The sequence below is a fragment of the Maylandia zebra genome, linkage group LG15 (genome assembly GCF_041146795.1).
Source record: "Maylandia zebra isolate NMK-2024a linkage group LG15, Mzebra_GT3a, whole genome shotgun sequence".
Classification (NCBI taxonomy): domain Eukaryota; kingdom Metazoa; phylum Chordata; class Actinopteri; order Cichliformes; family Cichlidae; genus Maylandia; species Maylandia zebra.
Window position 1 is genome coordinate 37,118,417 of NC_135181.1, and position 20,146 is coordinate 37,138,562.

At 39.8% G+C, this 20,146-nt stretch overlaps 1 protein-coding gene across 3 annotated transcripts in view; it reads left to right on the forward strand.

The window, feature by feature from the left end:
* Positions 1–20,146, forward strand: part of LOC101465580 (adhesion G protein-coupled receptor D2) — an 87,530-nt gene that overhangs the window by 47,454 nt on the left and 19,930 nt on the right. The window lies entirely within an intron of this gene.

Below are 20,146 nucleotides of genomic sequence, written 5' to 3' on the forward strand. Positions count from 1 at the left end.
TGTATCACTTTAAAATGTAATACAGTTGCCCTTTTGTTTGGCAGTTGAAAAAAAGCAAAGCCTTCTCTGATTCAGTTTTCCACACAATCTTTTCTAGTTCTGCTCAAAAGATGTGCAATAGCATGCAGTCTTTGGAGCTAAACATAATAGCAGGTCACAATATTGCTTGCTAATTTGATTATTCTGCTGGCCTTACTTCTCAAAAAGCACAACCAACCCACCATCACTTAAAGGAACAAGGAAGGTCACCTATTCTGTGATTTCTTTAAAAAAGTATTATTATTTTTGTTATTTGAATGAAATTTTCATTTCTTTAGAATAGCTGAAATATTTTCTTGGTCGTGTGTCTTTGTACTTCATCTTTTTAAGACGGCAGCACCTGTAGCCTTGGTTGTTGAAATTTTCTGCTCAGCAGTAGAAGTTTTCAAGTGAAGGACTTTAATTTTCACTGAACACTTCAGTACAAGAATAGAAGAAGCTTTTTGAAAGATTTTCTTTAAGGAAGCAGTGAGAGTGATTGTTTAGAGGGGGAAGGGTTGCAAAATAGGCAGCCAAAAGATGTGAAGATGGGGTGTTATTGAATACGAGACTAAAGGTTTATTTTCTGTGCACAGATTATAAATTAAAAACAAAACTAATAAAACACCAAATTCGTGGGGTGCAACAGCCATCCAATCAGTTTCGTCTTCATTATGGTATGGAATCTATGCATGCAGTTCAAATTAAAATGCTTTTCCATGGTTTTTTTAAGGGGCATTGGGAACAACGCTGCACTCTTAACCCATTATTACCAACACCCCTGATCAGTGTCCAGTTGAATTGATTACATATTGCATTGGGTCTGAAAGCCACATGAATTCATTGATGAGTAATTGATGAAAAATTTCAGATTCACATTTGCAAAGAAACAAAAGGCACTTTAAGTTTTAAGAGTCTCGCATATCATCATAGTGTCTACTACAAGAAAAATAATGCCATCTCTATACTAGTGCGACACCATCCCTGGGAGTGTACCTCATGCCTTTGATTCATATCATATTATTTTGAAGAAGAATACAATGACCTCAGTGCATATATTGAAACTTGGACATCACTATACTTGGACCTGGATTATAGGTCTGAAGGTTTGGTGTTGCAACTTGTGCGATCCCATGCAAGATGATCTGTAGTTCTGATTGCAGCAGTGTAAGTATATTCCCCCACTAGCATATCTGCAAGGCATTACCGCAAAGCGTTCTCAATCTGAGAGTAGCGGCTGGCCCTATTGAGTGAAATCAGACATCTAAAGTATTCTGTTAAACTTTAACACTAACCAGACACCCTGGATTCAATCTAGCTGCCTGACCCATGCTGCACTCAGCAGGGTTGAAACTCCTTTTATTGTTGAAAAGATCGGCGATACCAGTTTCAAAGAAGGCTAAGAAAGCGGTAAAGGTCAATCTCAGGTTTCACTCTGTCATTTTTATTCTTTTTGCTCACTTTCTTTTACTGTTTACTAAAAAGTAAACAGTATTGAAGCCAACAGTTTAAGACCTTTGAATGTACTTATATGGGAATATATTTGTGAATAATTATGTATTTGACATGGCATGGACTCTACCAGTTAGAAGCAAAACTGATAACTTGACAATCTTTAGAAGAACTTCTACAATCTCTACAAGACAGCCTTCTTTTAAAAGTGCTTTCTTCACCAAAACTCCACAGGTCATCTACTTATGCCCAAATAAAAAAGTTTAAATTTGTAATAATTTAATTCTGAAAAGTAAACTTTCATATATTCTATATTTATTAGATATAAAGTGGAACATTTCAGACAGTTCAGACAGATTATAGGTTTTTTTATATTCAAAAATCAACTATCATTTTTTATTATGCTTTCTGAAACAGGTCTCTCTTGTAAATTTGTGTCAGCCCCACAAAATCCAGAGCCTTAAGGGACTCAGGTCAAATCTCATCCACCCCAATGACTCAGCCACCAGATTTTTTTTAACTATCTCATTGACCTCAGCCACAGTAATGGGTGAGCCACCCCCCTCATCTCTAGACTTTTAGACTTTGCTGGAGCCATATGATTCTTAAGATCCTCCAGGCACCTTCCAGACTAGGTCCTCTGCAAGATGCTCCCAGTGCACCTGCACTATACACCAGGCCTGTACAGCATCGTTCCCCGCCACCTGATCCAACTCACCACCAGGTGGTGATCAGTGGAAGCTCTTCGCTTCAGCTGAATATCCAAGACATAAAACTGTAGAACTGATGATACAATTACAAAATTATTTATTGAACTGTAGTCCAGATTATCCTGTTGCCAGGACCGAGCATTGTATTATCGGCAAACTTTCATGGGACAAAAGCCTAATAACAGAAGGGCTTTGCACTGTTATTTCCCATGTAGTACGTGAACATGACAGTGGAGTCTGCGGATGGGGCACCTTCCAGTGACCCACCCAAGGACTCATGAAAAGGCCAGTACCTTTGAGTTGTCAGTCAAGGCCCCTTCCCCAACCAAAATGTATCAACTGGGGTCATTTTGTGCATTGGAAATATCTGAATTAGGCAGATTTTTCCATTTAGAATAGAGCAGAGGTCAGTAACCTTTCTGATGATGAGTGCCATCTAAAATCTCGTCAGAAGTCAATGTGCCATATGATTGCATTAGCAATAAATTTAATAACGCTCTATACTAACAGTTACACACTATATAGAACAACTTTATAGAATTATTTTTCTTCGCAGATGTTGGCAGCTATCAGGAAATAGTTATAAGCTATATTTGAAACACACAAAAAAGACACTTTTTATCCATAACAAGAACTCCATAACAGCAAATGAACTGTACAACAGAAAATACAAATGCTATTTATGGTCTCCTCACAACAATGATAAGAAAAATAAACTGGGCCAATATGGCATGTTTGTTGATACAGAGATACACATGTTAATGTGATCTCTGGTCTCCCACTCAGAGACACAGGTCTCTGAGTGTCCAGCCTTCAGACGGTTACCTGAGGACGCCCTTCGTCTGAGAGAAAATCTGCTCACACAGTTCTGAGCCAAATGTCAATAAGGCTTCTGCAATGTTCTGAAGACAGTTAAACTTTACAGGTAGTGATGTCCAGCAGGTGAAAATGCAGCTCCATGAACACGCACAGCTATGGATTCCAGCTGCAAACTTTGACCCCCACAGACTCGAGCTTTTCAGTTCAATCAACTGCATTTCGATGTCCTCTGTGTCTAGCCAGTTAATGCGAGACAAACCCAGACTGCTCATTAAAACTGGTTCTGGTTTGATCAGAAAATAAAAACATTGGTCCATACACCTGAAAGTCCCGAAAACGCACTGTGAATTCTGCCTCAAGTCTACGGATGTATCCGTGTATTTCCGCGGTGCTGATGCTGCGTTGAGCGGACAGCTTATGATGCATTTGAAGTGTCAGAATGTGGAAATTTCAACATTGCTTGAAAAAACTGCCAGCTAGCAACATCCCTCCCACCGGTAGGCTAAGTTATTTTTAGCCAATTACAAGTTGAATCTGGTAGTTGGGGTTGTTAGCTAAGATACTGTCATTAAGAAGCTGCACAACTAATGTGTGTATGCGAGCTAATTTGCGATGTGTACCGCTGGCCCGGCCATTTATTTTTTAATGCACCTTCTCAGATTAATTCACTGCGTGTCGGGCTCGTGCCATCAGTTAACCCTTAGCGTGCCAATGGTTGCTGACCCCTGGAATAGAGTACACTCTTTATATAACCTGTATCCTAATGGATTCTCATATTATTAGAATAGTAGTAGAATATAAGTCTGTACAGATATATTTAGAATAAGTAAACAATGCCTTGTTGATTTACTTGAAGAGGCTCCTTATGATTTTCTTTAATCCAGTGACATCTAAATGTTTGCTTTAGTAGAAAGAAGTGAATTAAAGGAAACTGGTTTTGTTCACAAGTTTTATTGGCAAAAAATGCAAAATTGTGTCAAATTTGATTGCTGACCTAAAAATAGGAAAGAATCTTTCACCTTTATTTACTTATTGTTAATTGTTAGCCTCATGATTTATGATCTGTATTAGAAAATGTCCATCAGCGAATTAGTCCTTTTGTCGCTAACCATGTGTCGTTAGAGGACGTAGGACAATCGAGCATCATATTACAATCTAGGTCTTGAGTAGATAAATATTATGTGGGTAAGAGTTTATGACACTTACAATAATGATATTCACATTTGAAAAGTACATATGCTGTGAGTTATTGCTCCTTGTTGCTGTTCTGTGCACCTCTCAAACTGTGATTTATAGCATTTCCTTTGCAGCTGATCTACATGATCCTCAGCAGTATTGCCGCGTCTCTTATTCATATGGGGCACAGTATATACAGTCTATATGCCACAGTTACATGACTGAACCTGCCATGCACCAAGACAAATTAAACTGAGCAGGAAAAAATAATGTTTTTGATGTAACACAACTGTAGAAATAATGGAGTGTCAGATATTATTACTTAGCCCATTTGGTGCTCTTCCAATTTGCTGCTGTGCTATGAAGTCCACTGCAAATGCAATCACCTGCATGTGATTTATTGGGACTTGGGTTGTTGGCCAAGAACTCATACACCACTACATTGCTATTATTTTCTTGCTGTAACTTCTATTATTACTGTTCTAACACAGAGTGTGTGATGCTGTGAAAACACTAATATAGTAGTTGATCCATTTTTCAGAGTGACAAGCAGGCATTTCTAATGCTTGATTGAATCAGTAATAAATTCACAAAATGACAAAGTAACAACTTTTCAATGATTATGTATTCCATTAAAGTACAAATAACAAACAGATAATGTTCTTTTTTCTAACAATAACCATTGGATCTGCTGAGTGATACTGGTATCTTACATATACTGAACAAAAATATAAATGCAACACTTTTGTTTTTGCTCCCATTCCCCATGGGATGGACGTAGAGACCTAAAATTCATTCCAGATACACAATATAACCATCCCTCCCAAACAGTGGTCACAAATCAGTCCAAATGTGTGGTAGTGGGCACATCTGCCATATTGAGATAATCCATCCCACCTCACAGGTGTGCCACATCAGGATGCTGATCTGACATCATGAGTAGTGCACAGGTGTACCTCAGACTGCCCACAACAAAAGGCCACCCTGGAATGTGCAGTTTTGTCTCACAGCAAAATGCCACAGATGCCACAAGCAATGAGGGAGCGTCCAATTGGCATGCTGACAGCAGGAATGTCAACCAGATCTGTCGCCCGTGCATTGAATGTTCATTTCTCAACCATAAGCCGTCTCCACAGGCGTTTCAGAGAATATGGCAGCACATCCAACCGGCCTCACAACCGCAGACCTCGTGTAACCACACCAGCCCAGGACCTCCACATCCAGCAGGTTCACCTCCAAGATCGTCTGAGACCAGCCACCCAGACAGCTGCTGCAACAATTGGTTTGCACAACCAAACAATTTCTGCACAAACTGTCAGAAACCGTCTCAGGGACGCTCAACTGCATGCCCGTCGTCCTCATCGGGGTCTTGACCTGACTCCAGCTCATCGCCGTAACAGACTTGTGTGGGCAAATGCTCACATTCGATGGCGTCTGGCACGTTGGAGAGGTGTGCGCTTCACGGATGAATCATGGTTCACATTGTTCAGGGCAGACGGCAGCTGAGAATGTCCCAGTTCTTGCATGGCCAGCATACTCACCGGACATGTCACCCATTGAGCATGTTCGGGATGTGCTTGACCGGCATATACGACAGCGTGTACCAGTTCCCACGAATATCCAACAACCTCGCACAGCCATTGAAGTGGAGTGGACCAACATTCCACAGGCCACAACTGACAATCTGATAGACTCCATGCGGCGATGTGTTGCACTGCATGAGGCAAATGGTGGTCACACCAGATACTGACCGGTTCTGGGTCCCCAGACCTCCAATAGCGCAAAAAACTGCACATTCCAGGGTGGCCTTTTGTTGTGGGCAGTCTGAGGTACACCTGTGCACTACTCATAATGTCAGATCAGCATCCTGATGTGGCACACCTGTGAGGTGGGATGGATTATCTCAATATGGCAGATGTGCCCACTACCACACATTTGGACTGATTTGTGACCACTGTTTGGAAGGGATGGTTATATTGTGTATCTGGAATGAATTTTAGGTCTCTACGTCCATCCCATGGGGAATGGGAGCAGTAACAAAGGTGTTGCATTTATATTTTTGTTGAGTGTATATACGGTCAAGTAGTAATTGTTTCTGAGTGGGTGTAAATTTCTGCATGATTGGGACAAATATTCAAAGCAGACAGTGAGTTATGTTAAGGAGTGATATTCAGTGAGAAATCGGAAAGTAAAGCAAGTATTTGCCATGAAGAAGGACATGCGCGTGATGAAGGAAGGAAGGAAGAGTTTATTTAGCTTTTCTGTTGGGTCTCCTTTGCTTCAGTGGACTGTATTATAGAGCTTTCTATGGCTTTGTCACTCTTTTTTGTGTCCAGTTTATATCTAATAATTTCTCAATGTATTTTTATTGCAGTTCTAGTTGTGCACTTTATAGATTTTACTAAAGGTCTGATGTAATTTTAATTTAAAACCTACAGGCTCAGTTATAAACAAAGAGAAACTGATGGGTCACCTGCCCTAAATTCTTTTGCTTTCCAGGTGACTATAATGAAGAAAAGGTGTTGTGAAGTGTTGTGCAGTCTTATAAATTTATAATAGTAAACCATATTTCTGATGTTGTTTCCAGTTTGAGTAACCTTACTTGTAGGAACCATATGCCTGCACATTGCTGACATCTGACACCCATTTCTCTTCCTCTTTTTAGAACATGTGTTTCTCAGTATATCTTGCAATTAGGGGCCTTGTTAATAGAAAGTGGTGTGGCGGTATATTGCATGCATCTTCTGCAGATTACACACAGATCACACAGACATTACCAGAGGGTTGTCTCCCCCTTACATCCCTCCACCCGGACACCATCACTTGTCATGCATGTTTAGCCCAGTTCATTGACATGCAACAGGATCCCCTGCTCCAGAAATGCACAAAAAAATTGAAATATTCCCTTGTGGAATGACAGCATGTTTCAATTTCATGTGGGTGATTGCTGTAGTATCGCTTTCTGGTTTTGCATGACCACGTCTATAGGCCAATGACTGCCAATGTCATGATAATTTCACAAATAAAACCCTAATTCACTTGTTGTTAAACAACAATGTTAACATTAGTAGCTGTATCATTAGATTATGAACAGCAGTTTAAATATATGGAAGCTGATTTAACATTTACAAATGTTAAATCCGACACAGCTCAACTAAACAATATCTAAGCTGCTAGTGATGAACACCTGTTTGACCCTTTTATTTCTGCACGTCTTTTGTTTTAGTTAGATGTGCATATGTAAATCTGTCAAAATGAATTACGATTAAAATTTCCTTGATTGCAGAGTGTGTAAAATGAATTGAAATGCGATTACAGCTTTTCATAATGTCAAGTTATGATATCCTTGCACCTTGCATACAGGCTGTTTGTAATTACTGTTTATTTTTCCACTTATAAGACAAACTTAAATAGCTCAAGTGTGTGTCTGGTGTCCCTGTTTTGACTTAGTTTTTCTTTGGGGACACCAAATCTACTTCAGGAAGAAGAAGAAGAAGAAGAATCCATTGATATCAAATTGATAATTGCCACAACCAAATCACAGATCCTGGAGGAGAGGTGTGCATGCATGTGTCTCTGTGACAGAGAGGTATTTGGCCTCTGAACGGCAGCTTGTGTTCAACGTCTCGCTGATGCAAAGTGATGTGTGCTAATTCTACATCTGCTTTAACCAAACAGGGCTCAAAAGTTCAGCCAAGTCCCCCCCCAAAAAATCACTTCCTCACAAGTTACCTTCCCTTCCTCTCTCTGTGTGCATGAATTAAAGTGTATTTCCCTTGTATCAGTTTTGAAGAGATTTGGAAGTGATAGATGAATAACTGGATAAGTCTTTGGGGTTTGGTGTGTGCTTGTGCGTGCACGTGTGTTTGTGCAAACTGAGACTTGGCTCGTTGGTTTGGATGTTTAGAGCATGTGTGGCCCTGAAATGTGTCCTGTCATGTGGGCTTAAGCTTTGAGGAGTTGATTGTAGCCTCGCAGTGTAAATACCCAAACAAACAGCCAGCGGTCAGTTTGCCATGTATTTACATTCCTCTTCCTCTCTCCAACTCGGTTTCTCTCACTCATGCTCTTGCATCTGATTTGTTAACTGGCATTCATCTTTCTTCTGCTCCGCCTCTGTGTGACCTGCTCCGCTTCCGTGGTGTCGCTTTTCTATGTCAAAAATCTCTTAGAAATTCTTAGGCCATTTGAAACACTTAAACAACTGCATTTCCTGAACTTGTATTACATCCTGACATTTTGTTATTTATCACACCCAATAAGAGAAACCCCGAGATGAAATATTGAACCCATTTGGTTGTTCTTAAGTGGCTTTAAGCGCAACTGTTTATGCATATTTGCCCAACCGCTACCGAGCGTTCCAAGCTTTACAAATTTGTTTTCCACAGCTGTTCTGCATAACAAATCCACGCTATCATGCGCAGGCGAAAGTCTGGTGGAGAGAATCTATTCATAATTCAAAGAAACAACACGGCACAAGCTGTGGCGTTGTCAGATATAACAAATTGAGGAGGAAAAGAGTTGAATTTGTATCTGCTTATGGAGGTTGACTACATTATACATACTGCAGGAGCCGCTGAGTGTGGGGTAATAGGATATATGATGGATGGCCAAGCTGCACCGGCTCCCATTCCTCTGGGTTATTCATCTATTTATCTGCTTATTTATTTATTCCTTCACCCAGAGAGACCCTCACAAACCTAAGATTTGCTTAAGGTGCATAATAGTTCAAAAAAGGAACACTGGTCAGTATGGAAATGGGTTTGAGTTCTTGAAGTCCTCTGTTGGTCTTGTGTCAGCTGCACTGATGTTCACTGGGCCAGCAGTTTGTTGGGTTTTATTGCCTCTTTCGAGTACACTAAACTACAAAGACGTTTCGCTGGAAACTTTTTCCAAACCACAAATTAAACTCATATCGCGCACACTGAAACACCCATGCAAACTTGTCCAGTCGAATTTCAACACAGCCAAATCTTTATGTCTTGAAGGATTGCTGCATGCAGATGCTTTAGTTGTTAGGAATGAGTCACGTGTAACTCTTTTGCTGTTGAATCCCCTGAAAGCATTTTCACATCTTTGGCTGCTCAGCAATCCCACGATGTGTAAATGTGTAATATTATATTTTAGTTTATGATGTCAAAGAGTATAATAGTTCAATTAAACCTAAATGAGATCAATCAAACCGAGACACCTGAAAAAAATATTAGATTTATTTAATTCCGTGGCAATCAGCTTTCCAACATGAAACCAAATCTTCAGGGATTCCCGTGACATAGAGTCAGCACCCGCCACATTTAATCGTCAGCTAAATGCCCTTTATGTTTAACCCTGTCACTGCTCCACTATCAAGGGTGTCATTCAAGGTCCTGCATTTGGCCAGGCGTAGGTCACCTCCCCTGGGTCAGGCTGTTTTGTAGGTTACCTCTACCCCCTCCCAGCAAAGAGGGTACACTGTGCTCTAGTAAGTGTGTATTTCATAAAGCAGAGCCACAATATGTAGTTTCTTCTATGCAAAATCAACCTAGTGACCTATCCAGGGTATATTCTGCCTCTCACCCAAAGTCAGCTGGGTCCCTGAATTGCAAACATAGTTGAGAAAATCGATGGGTGAATGGATTTCCATACTTTCTCTTTTTACATGCACATTTTAATGTATGTTTACACACATTACACATCACACAAACCAATCTTTTCTGAAAGTATCTTAGCATAGTGCTAAAGCATTTACCACTACTTCCATCGTGCTCCTTCGCCACCTCCCTCAGAACATTTTTCCATCATCCCAATCTAAACCGCCAATGGCAACGACATAGCTGCTAGCTTACGACAAAGCAAAGTGGGGAAAAGGGAGAGAGGAAGGCAGTAAGGAGGTGGGGGTGGGGAGGTTAGGCCGTAGATCAGGGCAGGGAGGATGGCGGCGAGACCAGGAGGTGACAGGGGAATAACATCCCTTTCTCCTCAATCGACAGGGACCATAACTCCTGCCTCTCCAGGGACAGATTGAGAAAGGCAATAGCCCTAGGGGCTGTGAAGCACGGATGCTTAGGAGAATTGAAAGTTAAAAGAAAAACGCAGTTTGCCGAGCCACTGCCACTGATTGAGCCAACAGCAACACTCGTAGCTAGTGGAATTTTGTCTCATTTCTTCTCATTTTAGAGCTACAATAGAAAGGCCCAGTAGCATACCATTTATACTGATTCTCAAACGACAGGTCCCCGGGGTTATTGTTGAGCATTGCACAATTTTTAGACCATGTTCTTCTTAACTAGCTGGTAGTATGAGCATGTCTTGCTTTTGCAGTGCCGTGAAATGCTTTTGGATTGGAAAGTCAAGAAGATGACATGAAAGTGTCTATATAGAGTTGCACTTCATCCTTTTACTTCTTTACTTCTAGTTTTGCAGTGATCTTGTGAACTTGGTCATTGTTGCGACACACAAAAATAACATTTAACAGACTAAACCTAACCCTGTAAAATCATTTTCAAGTGTAGCCACATGATAGATATGCTGACATACTTGCTGTACTAATTACATACTAATTATATTAGACATGGACTAAGTCAATGACATGCCAGTTCTAGTGTGCCCTAAACCTGCAATCTTTCTACTGACCTACAGGAGGCATACACACAGACTTTATTCAATCCCACACAGGGGAAATTCACTGGTTATAGCAGCACAAGGGACAGGAAGAAAAAGTGAAGCAGAAATACATTAGACAAATTAAAATAGAAAAAATAAATAATACGCATAGTACAAGAAAAGTTTTTAAAACAGCTGAATTTGAACTGTAGAGGATCAAATTTTCAGGGCAGCTAAATAAAGGTGCTGACCTAGTGCATTACAGTTTCTTTGTTTGGTTTAGCTTTTACACAAAAGCAATAAAAAGCGACAAAAAGAAGACTGGAAATGTGTAAAAACTGTAGGGAAGTGTACTGTATGCCTTGCTGTGTTAAACATAGCGACTAGCCAGTTATGCTGTTTAACTCAATCAGCAAATAAATCACATCATCATATAATAGATTATATATATATATATATATATATATATATATATATATATATATATATATATATATATATATATATATATATATATATATATATATATATATATATAGTTGTTTTACGTACATCTTATCTCCTTTTATAGCTTTCTGCACCTTTAAAAAAAATCTCTGTGTCTCAGTTTTGTGTCTTTCTTTTCTGTGGTCCTTCATCCAACTTCTCTCCTCCACAATCATGCTGCCATCTTTGGGTTTGGAGCAGCTGGACAGCAGAGGGAGGCAAGGACGTAGCAGCTTTTATAGCTGGATCAATTTTACAGTGGCTTACCGAATAGCTTTTAATGCTGTCCTTTATTTTCAGTTGTAAGCCTCAGAGTGTCTGCTGCTCCAGAGGGTGCGAGAGAGAGAGGGAGAGAGAGACAATAAATTTTAATACATTGTCTCTGGAAAATTACACATGTTTAATCATTGATTTTTATTGGCTCATCATGATAACATTATCCCAGTGGGTGAGAGTGGGCTCATAAAAGAAAAGTGACTGAATTAGTTATGACATTTTAAAGACTACATTTGAGAAAATTAACCACAGGCATAACCCTTTTTTTTGGTCTAATACACTGTTTATGGATTGGTGTGGTAACAGTTATATCCATCGACAGTTTGCCATTCAAACCAATTTGTAACCATTTAAATCTTACACTTCTGTGAACTGGAACCTAGCTGCTCTGATCTTTAATCTGCCCTTACGTCACCTCTTCTGTTTGGGAATTCATCATTGAATGGAAATTAAATCTGTAAAGAAGGACATGAAAATGATTTGGAGCAAAGACCAATGGTGTCACCATCAGTTTGAGATTAAGTCTACAGCAAAGACCGACTGATAAGAGCCATTTGGCCTATTTTTATCCTTTACAGAGACTTGAAAATGTTCCCATTAATAACTGAAATTTAGTTCTATTAAGTTTGTGCAAAGTTTGTATAAATACAAAGACATATAGAGTTTATTTCTTCCTTGCATTGCACCTGCTCTTTAGTTGTCCTATATTTTTTTTTAGCACCCTTGTAGGGTGAACCCTTTTTTCTGCTCTTCTTTTCTTTTGTGTGTCCTAGTTTTGTGTGTATGGTTATTTATCTATTGATAAATTTGACTGTTAACCAGATGAAATTAGAACAAAAAAGCAATGCATGTTATTTATACCTGATGTAATGAAGCTCCTGACGTACCCGCACTATTATTATAATCTTTGCTTTGGTCTGCCTTTAGCGCTGTCACATTCTCTGTGATTTCACCTCAGTGACTACAGTATAGTGCAAGAAAGGTGAAATTTAAGTGTGTGCACCAAGATTTATCGACTGCATATAAAAAAGATATCAGGGTCATTAAGTCCAACTGTACTGCCATCAAGCTGATGAAAACTGGCAAACACATACTCTTCATAATGCCTGCGGTGTGTGCTTGTGTGTGTATAAGAGATGTGATAAGGTAGATTGACTTCTAATATAAATGGTAGAGGTGTCTACTGACACCCGTATAGCAGTGCCCTTTGTGTCCCTGTCTGGCAACCTTATTCTGTGCTTGTGTGTGTAGGGATACTAGTTCTCTTGTGTGTGCAGCCATTAAAGATTTGTATATCCTTGTGTGTCTTTGTTTCTTTCTTTATTTGTTACTTGGTACTTTTAGATACTATTGTTTGAGATGCACAAGAGAGTAACTTTGGATAAGTTAGAGGTGAATTGAGGGAGCAAATGTGTGGACATGTGTATCCACAAATTTCTTCATGCATGTTTGTTTGCTTCGCTGACACACACACGCTCACACATATATACACACGCACACACACCACATAAAACACACAGGTTAGCCCTCCTCTACACCGGCACCTGCTCCGCTGAAGGTGAAAGAAGTGCTCACTTGAGCTCATTGAAAAGTAGATGTGACAGTAAATTTTTCAGGCCCTTGTGAGATGGGAGATCTTGTTATAGCATTCAGGATGGGGGTCAGGGCAGTGGCTGCTTGATGATTGAGGAAAAGAGAAGTAAATTCATTCTGCTTCGGGCACTTTGTCAAGTGCCAGTAGCTTACCGTTGAGAGCCACTCACCCATCACCGTGTTACGGCCCCAGAGGTCACATCCACCGCCATAAATCTGCCTCGCCTCCTCGCCTGCTAAACCTATTGCCTTACCCTGGCTGAGCACGAGTAGGGAGAGAGGCTGCAGCTGGTGCTACTGCTGCTCATAGTCACTCAAATGAAAAAAAAAGGCAGAAGGGAGGATATAGATTCTTCTTTTGATGCTGCTGATGGTGTAAGAGCAGGACACTGGGTGTGCTGTGTAACAGCACGCGAGAGATGTGTCCATCGGGACGAACGGTTCTGTTGTGTGCATTCATGTTTGAAAGGATGGAAGTATGACTATAGATGTTTCTAAAGAGGGCTAAGGAGGGCTCACATGTTTTATTTGTGTGTTTAGAGTTGGGTTGAGCTTTGTGCCCAGTCTTCACTGGGACGGGAAAATGTACCAGAAAAGTTGGCACTTTGAAGATGCAGAGTCAGCTCTTTTGAAACAACTGTGAAAGGAATAACTGAAGTTTGTAATCAGTTATTCTAATTCTGCAGCTGATTTACTCTTCCTGCATGTCAACATCAGAAACTTGATACACCTGAGCTCAATCAGCTCATCATGCCTCCCCTCCCTGGAGTGAACTGGTTCTGAATTGTTGTTGTTGTCATGTGCAGGATGCCAGTGAAAAGCTGCGTCCGTGCGTGTGTTAAGACAACAACGGGAACTAAAAGGAAAATGCTGAAAAGTGTTGAAACATGTTCAGGTTCGTCATGCCTCTTCTATAGTGGTGCCAACCTCCACTTCCACCACCAGCTCACTCACCTGCTCAGCCTGAAACCGGAGGTCGGGGCACACGAGGGACCTGCTCTGCCTGAGACGGAGGTCGCCACCTTCAAAATAGCTCAAGAACAGGGCATAGAGAGCTTTATGCATCCGAGCCTTACATCACCAAGCACAGTGCAAAGCATTGCATGCAGTGATGTAAAGCACGCTGCCACTGGACTCTAGAGACAGTGGAGACGTGTTCTCTGGAGAGGAATCACACCTGCAATACAATGAACCCATCTGGGTTTGGTGGTTACCAGCTGCATGGTAGTTTTCAGACTACGTTGTGCTAACTGTAAAGTTTGGTGAGGGAGGACTATGGAGTAGGGTTGAACAGGGTTTTTTTTGGCAATTTAATGCTCCCAGTTTTGTGGGAAGATTTTGGGGATAGTCCCTTCCTGTTTCAACATGACTGTGCACCACTTTACAAAGCAAGGTCCATATAGACATGGATGAGTGAGTCTGGTGTGGAATAACTTGACTGGCCTGCCCAGAGCCTTGACCTCAACCTGATGGAACACTGAGTGAGGACTGCGAGCCAGGCCTTCTCATCCAACATCAGTGCCTGACCTCACAAATGTGTTTCTTGAAGAATGGTCAAAAATTCCCATAAACACAGTCCTGAACCTTGTGAAAAGCCTTCCCAGAAGAGCTGAAGCTATTACAACTGCCAATGGTGGGCTGACATCATATTAAAACCTAAGGATTATGTCACTCAAGTCAGGCGAGCAAATACTTTTGGCAGTATACTGTATATGACTTCTTCTCTCCATGAAAGAGCTTTAACCTGCATTTCTGGGTGGCACAGAAAACCTTGCTCACAGTCAATGATTTCTGGAAGTGTTTCTGAGCCTATGCAGTGATTTTCATGGCAGAGTCATGCCTGTTTTTAACGTAGTGCTTGATGAGGACCTGAAGACCACAGGCATCCAGCATGGATTTTTGTCGTTGTCTTTTGCGCACAGAGATTTCTTCAAATTTTTTGAATCTTTTGATGATATTATTTACTGAAGATGAAATATTTAAAGTCTTCCCAGCTTAATTTTTTCTGAGATTGTTCCACAATTTGTAGATGCAGTGTTTTTTGCAGAATTGACTCTACCTGTCCAAGACACTATTTTCATAACTAGTCATGTTACTGACCTGTTGCCAGTTAACCTGATTAACCTGAGCTTTCTTTTAGTGCCATTTCCTTTTACAGCCTTCTTTTGTCCCTATTCCAGCTGTTCTGAGACATGTTGCTGCCATGAAATTCATTCATTCATTTTGCATTAAATTGTAAAATGCATCAGTTTAAACATTTGATATGTTTTCTGTGTCCTGTTCTTAACGAACTATGGATTTGTGAATCTTGCAAGTCATTGCAGTCTTTTTTTATTTACATTCCACACAGCATCTGTCATTTGGCAGGCTTGGGATTTTTGGTTGTTTTTTTTTATTTTCCAAAAGAGCTTCGTCATACTATAATTGGGAGAGAAGAAGAAATGCATGCCTTGTATGTTCAACGTGGTAATAAGTCACTCAACTAAAAAATTCCCAGCACGTGGGTTATAATAGTACCACACATTTATCAAATGACACATTTTTTTCTTTTTGGACAACCTAAGAAATGTCAATAGATGAAACGGCTGAAAACCAAGGTATGTATGTTGTTTGTCCTTTTTTGCTTACTGGCCAGATCCCTAAAGGTTGCATTTCTCCTGCTTCTCCAAAATTGGTTCCAAGTCCACGTATGAAGACTTGATCCTAATGGTTGAAAGCCTTCAGACCTCTCTATTTCGTTTCTGGAAAATATCCCTTGTGAAGCCAGTATTAACTGGTGAAGGTAACTTTAGTTTAAGAATCATGAACCAAGGCTAATTCTTTTTAATATATGCCAACTGTACTTTGAACTACCAAAACTATTACTTTTGTTATATGGACATGCTTGTCCATATATGTACAGAGTGTGTGTGATTGCTTCTTTCTGAACTTTGTCATTGTACACCATAATTACACCTGCCCCAACTCTGTGTCCGTATGCATTCTTCTGCCCATGTATATTTGTGTATGTGTGTGCACTCATCTTCCAAGCTTGTTATATGTAACCGACAGCCTGCTTTCAATATAACCTCTTATTAGATGGTGATTATCCTGCCTGCATCTGGCTTTTTTCAGCAGTTGACTGAAAGTTGGAAAGGCCAGGGGCATACTGGGTGGAAAGGAGTGAAAGCTTCCTGTACCTGGCCCTGGTTCACAGCTGTCTTTTGGAATGTAATTTTTTTTTTTTTTTTTTTTACAATAGCTTTAATGCAACTTGGTAATAATAATAATAACTGTAGTTTAGCAACCGTCTTACATAATTGTGCTATCCTGGTTGAATCTTTATATTTATATAATCACCAGCAATGTTAGGAAGGTTACATTTGAGAGGTAAGTGAATAGTTAGGGGTGGGTGATATAGCCTCAAGATTATGTCACAATACTTATGTTTTTTGGGATAGTGATAAATATAAAATGAAGATTTTACCAGGGAGTGCAGCTTGTTGGATGACAGCATTAACAGCACTTTATATATACATCTAGTCATACCGTTTCCTTGGTTTTCTTGTTTAATTAAAAAGAAGACATCTGCTTAACACTTGGTTACTTGGGATGTGTCTTGGGCCGAGCTTCTTAAAATTTTGCTTAAAGCTCTGCTTTTCCACCGTTTCCACCCCATCAATAATTTCTATCCATCATTTAATCTGCGTATCGTATGGTAGCAACTACAGTAACTTGTGGGCAGCACATCAACTGCTATTAATATCTTCTCATTGTATGACTTCATACCTTGGCTGTAGTCAACAGTGTATTTTTGCTTCAAGTGTTTGTTGCATTTCCAACTTTAGCGAGAACACTTTTCTTGCATATTTTGCAGCGCTTTGTCAGAGGTGTGGACTCTAGTTGCCAAACCATTTCCTTACTATTGAAATGCCGTTTAAGGCACTAAATCATGATAAGAGGCTTAGACATGTATGGGCTTGCACTAGGAAACATAAATGCATTGCATTGCTATATCACTGATAGCATAAGACCATTTTTTCACACAAAAAAATTATACTGGTATTCTTGCAGATGGGATGATATGACACCACTTGGTAGTAGATCAGAAATTGCTAGCTAATACAAAATTAATAAGTAAATAATAATTGGTAAATGTAAAGCAACTCAGCTTGCTGGATGCACAAATATAGAGTTTGCTCTAACAATGTGGGCAAGAATAAACTATCTTTATATACTAATAGTGATGACGCTGCCCTGTAGGGTTTGAGCATTTCAGTCTTGACATAATTTTCACAGCTGGAAATTAAGCTTTACACCTTGATGTAATGTTAGAGCCAATTTTGTGATTTAGCAGCTAAATATTGTAGAATCAGTCAGTTTCCTGACAAATATTGCCATTCAAAGAGATGGTTATTCATGTTGGAGCAATCGTCTGAACTCTGGTTGGTCATGTAGTATACAGTGGGTTGGTTTGTAGTCGTACAAACGCATATAAGACAACCAATAAAAAAAGAGAATTAAAAACTGTTATATTGTGACTCGGTAGTGTTTATCACTTTATAGCTGGAAGTATATAGTTGGATTCAACCCTTTTACATCACCAACATTTGGATTATGATCTGAATTTTGATTGAATATTTTTTCCTAATGACAGAGTAATAGATAGCACTTACATTTTATTTGTTTATTTAATTACATAACTTTGTATCTATAGCTTCTATATCTACTGCATCCAAAACCACAGCTAATAAGTGTCACATTTGGATCCCTTCCATAGCCTGTCCTGTGTTTGTGGTGAAATGATAACGGAGATGCTATAACATGCAAATTGCTACATGTCAGTCTGCAAGCTACTTTATAAAGCAAAACACAGCCAAAATAGGAGGGAAAGAAATGGACAGTACACAGTGTAGCAGGATCCCGAGGGCCTGGCTGGGATCTTTGTAAGAGCCCAAACATCAGCTGTTCTCCAATGGGCTTTCAAAGAGCCATAACAGAGGAACACAATAGACTGGACAGATGGTCCCAAACAAACTGCACCGGGTTTGATGCTATTGAAAGCTGTTTACCTCATGCCAGACGCCAGCAAGTGCAGAGGATGCATTGTGTGATCATTTCTGGATGGCTGAATGTGTGCTTCTGTGTGTTTGAGTACCAGCTTCTGCTGCTTCTATAAACCCCCTGGTCTGTTTTAACCACCAAATGACTACTCATAGCTGGTAAGATGTGAGAGTGTGTGCACTTTTGTCATAATTAGGCTACAATCAAAGAAAAGACATGATTATTAAATGCAAACCATGAGTGATTTTCACTCAGTGGCTGCCAGCCAAGTCTCTGGGCTATGACAAACCTTTGGCTGATAACCAATAACCACACAAACGTTAAACAGACCCCCCCTTAACCTCTTTCTCTGTTTCTCCCTGCCTCCCATGCTCTCCTCCCTCATCTCCCCTTCATCTGCTTTCCTAAAGAGCAGTGCTGACACCTCAGAATGATGAACTCCTTCAGTGCTCTGACCTTTCTCCTTCGGACTAGTCACCCACCCTCCTGCCCTCTACCATGTAGATGAGACAGAGACAGATGAAGATATTTTGTAATGTGTGTGCATGTCTGGGGTTAGTGGGGATGGTGGGCGGGAGTGTCAAGCAGTGACACAGTTAAATTAGTTTTGCTGTTGGTGGATGGTGGCCGTTCCACCTTCAGATCAGCAGTCAACCAGGGAGATTAATCCTGACACTGGGGGCCTGTTGAAGAGCGGTTATGACAGGCCCTGAACCAGAAGAGCGAGGCAGACAGGTAGACAGACAGAAAGGGCAGATGGGTTCATGACTATGATAAAACCGACCAAGATTGTGTCCATATATCTGTGTGTAACTTTAATGCTTAACATACAGATTGTCAGATAGCCGGGGACATAAAAATGTAAAAGTCGAGTTTCTGCACTATGACATGTACAAATAATTAGTAGGTAGCAAAAATCCTACGATTGACTTATTAAAAAATGTCTACTATGTCTGCTGGTGCTGCTTCAGACAGTTTCCCTAGCAGATTTAACAAAGATTTAATTTTTATTATAGGCTAATCAAAAGAAATCAAGCATGATACCCAGTCGTGATTCTGATTTAAGGCGTGTTTATTAATTTGCAGATTATTAGCTAGCTATTAACTAGCCATGCAGCATTTTATATTGTATTTAAATTAAATTACTAGTGTAAATTAACGTCACTTTTGACTAAATTAAAATACAGTGGCTAATTGATCTGGAATAGGGTGACTGATTCTTCAAATTGCTGTTAGCAGTATTAGCACAAAAATACACATCTGTAATAAAAAAAAAAAAGAGAACAAACCAATTATTGTTCTGCCTCAAAGTAATACATTTAGATGAGCTGTTGCATTTTTATAATTTACATTTTATTAGTTTCATGGTTATTGTAGTGTTATAAGTATATGGTTAGTAAAGATTTGAGACTGGAGCTAAATTCTGGAGCACATTTTACACCCAAAGGATGGCACTGCAAATCTTTTCGATCCATAGTGATATCAAGGTGTCATGTTAATTATTGATACTCCATTGAATTCAGGTATTGTGAACATGTGAACCGTCCTTGAACAGTTATTATATCTTCTCATCACTCTCATCCCATGTAATAAAGGCCAAATGAGGATATCAGATACATATGCATATGTATCTGATATCCACATGCATAAATTTAAGTGAATGAGTGACAGAAGTTAGTAAGTATAGTATCATTAGCCTTGTCTACCCATTTTTCTCTTTCTTTCTGTTTTAATTGACTCCAGTTTGTAATCCTGTCCCTTTAGGCCATCCTTTGTATTTCTGTCTTGTTTCCTTCTATAATTGGTTGAGATAAGTGCATCTTACAGGCCACGTAGATGGAAGAAATCCCTGGATTATTCATACTCTGTTAAGGGTTCACATGAACACTAAAACAACTTTGTGTTGTTTATTTTAATAATTTTGCTCAGGTTTTGCCATTTATTGTAACTGATACCTGCAGATAGTTTGTGAGATAAAAGGCAAAGAAAAA